This window comes from Terrapene carolina, unplaced genomic scaffold (genome assembly GCF_002925995.2).
Source record: "Terrapene carolina triunguis isolate 2854851 unplaced genomic scaffold, T_m_triunguis-2.0 Scaffold1054, whole genome shotgun sequence".
Lineage (NCBI taxonomy): Eukaryota > Metazoa > Chordata > Testudines > Emydidae > Terrapene > Terrapene triunguis.
In genome coordinates this window covers 135701-141419 of record NW_020665405.1, presented here as the reverse complement: position 1 = coordinate 141419, position 5719 = coordinate 135701, and positions in this window count along the sequence as shown.

Genomic DNA, 5719 nt, shown 5'->3' with positions numbered 1-5719 from the left:
GCCCTGGGCTCCCGCCCCCTAGCTCACCTGGGGCCCCTCAATCCCGACTCGCAGCCTGCTGCTGTCCCAGCCTTGGGATCCCCCCACAGCTCTGCAGTGCCCCCCAATCCTGACCTGCAGTCTCTTGCTGTCCCAGCTGTGCCCTCTCCCCCCAAATCTCTGCCAATGCCCCTGTCCTGGGGGTTGGGGGAGTCCGAGCCGGCTGCCTCTCACCTGTGTGGATGAAGGTGTGTTTCTTCATGTCAGATTTCTGGTGGAAGCGTTTCCCGCAGAAGGGGCAGGGGAAGGGGCGCGTGTCCGAGTGGATGAGCAGGTGTGTGGAGAGCGTGGACGAGCGCTTGAACTGCTTCCCGCAGATCCGGCAGGGGAAGTGCCTCACCTGCAGGGAGACCCATCAGCTGGGGCCTGGGGGGGGGGGGGAGGGGGGGGAGCCCCCCCGAAACCCCCGGCCCCCCCCCTGGGCCCCCCCAAATATCCCCCCCCCTTTTCCCCCCACCCCCATGGCACATTGCCCGCCCCCCCCCAATGTTAGCCCCATGGCTGCCCCCTGCCCAAATGGATGCCCATCCAGGCCCCCAAACCCCTCACTGCTGCAAAAGATCCACCTCTAAACCCCCATCACGTTCCACCCCCCCGCCCCCAGGCCTCACCCACCTCTGGCTTCCCTTTGCCCGGGCCGGGAGGGGCAGGCTGGTGCTGCAGGCTGCCTGGATGTCCACACATCCCCCATGGGGCCATGTGGCTGCAAAGCGTTGAGCATTTCAGGTGGCTGCCTAGGCGCTGGGCTGCAGGGAGGCCCTGCGGGTGGGGAGAGAAATGGGGTCAACATGGGGAGCCTGCCCCAAATGTACGGGCTGGAATTGGTGGTGGCCATGTAGGGCGGGGCTGAGACCTCCCCAAACTCATCACAGCAGTGACTGAACCCACCCTCTGGTGCCTGGACGTTTGCTGGGGCCAGCCTGTGTAACCTGCCTTGTTCTACAGCCACCCTCTCGTGACACTGACCCGGAACCCTCACAATTACCTGCCCCCCGCCCACAAGCCGACACTGGGGAAAGGAGCCGGCCGGGCAGCCCCTGCCAGGGACGGGGCTCGGGGCCAGGTAGCTACCAACCCCTCCACCCAAGCAGGGCGAGTTTCCACTACACAGCATGGCAGCACCTAGCACCCCCTAATGGGATAGGGCCCCCAACACTGAGCCCTGCACAGACTGCGACATGCCCTGGTCACACCCTAAACAGACACAGGGTGGAAGGGTAAACTGAGGCACAGAGAGAACTCACCCAAGCAGATCAGTGAACCCTGGTCCCCAAGTCCCAGTCTGGTGTTTTGTCTACTAGGCCACGCTGCCACTTGTGCCTGCCCCAGAGACCCCATCCCAGCTGTCCCCTCTGCCTACAGACCCCTAGCAACCTGTGGGGTGGGTCAGTGTGGCCACTACAATGCCAGGGGGCCGGGAAATGGCGCTGGGATGATACAGATGCACTGAGAAAGGGGCTCAGACCTGCCCCAAACTCATGACACTCATGGGGGCCACCACAGAGCCAGCAGCTGGGCTCAGCTCACAGCCCCAAGCCAACCCCCTGCGTGCGAGCAGGGCTTTGGCTGTTGGACTCAGTGGGGTCGGAGCTGGCCCTGCTGGAGTGAAAGGCTTGTGCTGCATTTGCTCTGATGGGGCCACAGCTGGGGCCTCACCCCCACCCCACCCCCAGCTGCATCATTGAGCCAAGAGTGCTGGGTAGCGGGCCCCCAATGGGTCGACCCCTGCGCCCCCAGTGACAGTGCCCCATAGGCTGGGCGATACTGCACACAGAGGGCAGGAGCGGCTGGGCAGGTCGGTAAATGCGCCCCAGGGTAGTACCAGAGCCTGGCATATGGGGCAGTGCAGCCCCACACTGGGCAGCACCAGGCTGGGTGTGGGGAGAGGGCTTCACTCAGCTCTGTTTAAAGGTGGGGGCTGGGAATGGGACACGGGGGCCTTTCCTCTCTAGGGGGCGCCATCTCCCATCTTGCCCCAGGGTGGGACTAGCTGGCTCAGGGGGTAGGGAATGGAACATGGGGCCTTTCCCCTCTAGGGGGCGCTGGATCTGATTCCGCCCGAGCTGGAAGTGGCAGGCAGTGGTGCCCACGTGAAGTGAGGTGGGAAGGGTTCTCCAGCCAGTTCCCAGGGGCAGGAGCCTCCAAACAGCCCCATTGCTGGCAGCCCTGAGGGGAGGCCAAGCGCTGGAGGGGGATGGAGCTCCCAGAGCTCGATCACGCAGGGAGGCCTCAGCTCCCAGGGTCAGCAGGGCGAGGGGCGTTACCTTGTCACAGCAGCTGCACCTGTGTGGTGGCTTGGAGAAGAGCAGGAGAGATCCCAGGAGGCCAGAGGTCCCCTCAGTGTCCCTGCCCAGCTCCCTCCCGGAGCCCAGCGCCGGCGGCAGGACACTCTGCACCAGCTGCTGCAGCTCAGGGCTACGGTAGCTGCTCCAGAAGGGCTTGAATGACACGTCTGGGGGGCTGCTCACGCCTATGGGGAAACAGCAAGTGGGGGATTGGGATATGGGGCCTTTCCCCTCCAGGGGGCACCGGCTCCAGCTGGCTCGGGGGCCAGTGATTGGGACATGGGGCCTTTCCCCTCCAGGGGACGCTGGCTCTGGCTGGCTCAGGGGGCCAGTGATTGGGACATGGGGCCTTTCCCCTCCGTGGGGCGCCGGCTCTGATCTGATCTGGCCTGGCCCCAGGGACTGGCTGGCTCAGAGGGTGGGGAATGGGACACGGGTAGTTGCCATTGTGTAAGATGAGGTTGGTGAGTCTCAGTCCAGTTCCCAGTGGGGCAGGTGCCCCCATCACAGAACTGGCCACCTGCTTGCCACTGCCCCCCAGGGGCATAACATAAGAACATAAGAAAGGCCGTACCGGGTCAGACCAAAGGTCCATCTAGCCCAGTATCCTGTCTACCGACAGTGGCCAATGCCTGGTGCCCCAGAGGGAGTGAACCTAACAGGCAATGATCAAGTGATCTCTCTCCTGCCATCCATCTCCACCCTCTGACAAACAGAGGCTAGGGACACCATTCCTTACCCATCCTGGCCAATAGCCATTAATGGACTTAACCTCCATGAATTTATCCAGTTCTCTTTTAAACTCTGTTATAGTCCTAGCCTTCACAACCTCCTCAGGTAAGGAGTTCCACAAGTTGACTGTGCGCTGCGTGAAAAACTTCCTTTTATTTGTTTTAAACCTGCTGCCTATTAATTTAATTTGATGACCCCTAGTTCTTGTATTATGGGAATAAGTAAATAACTTTTCCTTATCCACTTTCTCCACATCACTCATGATTTTATATACCTCTATCATATCCCCCCTTAGTCTCCTCTTTTCCAAGCTGAAGAGTCCTAGCCTCTTTAATCTCTCCTCATATGGGACCCGTTCCAAACCCCTAATCATTTTAGTTGCCCTTTTCTGAACCTTTTCTAGTGCCAGTATATCTTTTTTGAGATGAGGAGACCACATCTGTACGCAGTATTCGAGATGAGGGCGTACCATCGATTTATATAAGGGCAATAATATATTCTCAGTCTTATTCTCTATCCCCTTTTTAATGATTCCTAACATCCTGTTTGCTTTTTTGACCACCTCTGCACACTGCGTGGACATTTTCAGAGAACTATCCATGATGACTCCAAGATCTTTTTCCTGACTTGTTGTAGCTAAATTAGCCCCCATCATATTGTATGTATAGTTGGGGTTATTTTTTCCAATGTGCATTACTTTACATTTATCCACATTAAATTTCATTTGCCATTTTGTTGCCCAATCACTTAGTTTTGTGAGATCTTTTTGAAGTTCTTCACAGTCTGCTTTGGTCTTAACTATCTTTAGCAGTTTAGTATCATCTGCAAACTTTGCCACCTCACTGTTTACCCCTTTCTCCAGATTATTTATGAATAAGTTGAATAGGATCAGTCCGAGGACTGACCCTTGGGGAACACCACTAGTTACCCCTCTCCATTCTGAGAATTTACCATTAATTCCTACCCTTTGTTCTCTATCTTTTAACCAGTTCTCAATCCATGAAAGGACCTTCCCTTTTATCCGATGGCAGCTTAATTTACATAAGAGCCTTTGGCGAGGGACCTTGTCAAAGGCTTTCTGGAAATCTAAGTACACTATGTCCACTGGATTCCCCCTTGTCCACATGTTTGTTGACCCCTTCAAAGAATTCTAATAGATTAGTAAGACACGATTTCCCTTTACAGAAACCATGTTGACTATTGCTCAACAGTTTATGTTTTTCTATGTGTCGGACAATTTTATTCTTAACTATTGTTTCGACTAATTTGCCTGGTACAGACGTTAGACTTACCAGTCTGTAATTGCCAGGATCACCTCTAGAGCCCTTTTTAAATATTGGCGTTACATTATCTAACTTCCAGTCATTGGGTACAGAAGTCGATTTAAAGGACAGGTTACAAACCTTAGTTAACAGTTCCGCAACTTCACATTTGAGTTCTTTCAGAACTCTTGGGTGAATGCCATCTGGTCCCGGTGACTTGTTAATGTTAAGTTTATCAATTAATTCCAAAACCTCCTCTCGTGACACTTCAATCCATGACAGTTCCTTAGATTTGTCACCTACAAAAGCCAGCTCAGGTTTGGGAATCTCCCTAACATCCTCAGCCGTGAAGACTGAAGCAAAGAGTCCATTTAGTTTCTCCGCAATGACTTTATCGTCTTTAAGCGCTCCTTTTGTATCTCGATCATCAAGGGGCCCCACTGGTTGTTTAGCAGGCTTCCTGCTTCTGATCTACTTAAAAAACATTTTGTTATTATCTTTGGAGTTTTTGGCTAGCCGTTCTTCAAACTCCTCTTTGGCTTTTCTTATTACATTCTTGCACTTAATTTGGCAGCGTTTATGCTCCTTTCTATTTGCCTCACTAGGATTTGACTTCCACTTTTTAAAGGAAGTCTTTTTATCTCTCACTGCTTCTTTTACATGGTTGTTAAGCCACGGTGGCTCTTTTTTAGTTCTTTTACTGTGTTTCTTAATTTGGGGTATACATTGAAGTTGGGCCTCTATTATGGAGTCTTTAAAAAGCGCCCACGCAGCTTGCAGGGATTTCACTTTAATCACTGTACTTTTTAACTTCTGTTTAACTAACCCCCTCATTTTTGCATAGTTCCCCCTTTTGAAATTAAATGCCACAGTGTTGGGCTGTTGAGATGTTCTTCCCACCACAGGGATGTTGAATGCTATTGTATTATGGTCACTATTTCCAAGCGGTCCTGCTAAAGTTACCTCTTGGACCAGCTCCTGCGCTCCACTCAGGACTAAATCTAGAGTTGCCTCTCCCCTTGTGGGTTCCCGTACCAGCTGTTCAATGAAGCAGTCATTTAAAGTATCGAGAAATTTTATCTCTGCATTTCGTCCTGAAGTGAAATGTTCCCAGTCAGTATGGGAATAATTGAAATCCCCCACTATTATTGAGTTCTTAATTTTGATAGCCTCTCTAATTTCCCTTAGCATTTCATCATCACTATCACTGTCCTGGTCAGTGGTCGATACTAGATCCCTAATGTTATATTCTTATTAGAGCATGAAATTTCTATCCATAGAGATTCTATGGAACATGCGGATTTGCTTAAGATTTTTACTTCATTTGATTGTACATTTTCTTTCACATATAGTGCCACTCCCCCCCCCCCCCCCCCCCCCCCCCCCCCCCCCCCCCCCCCC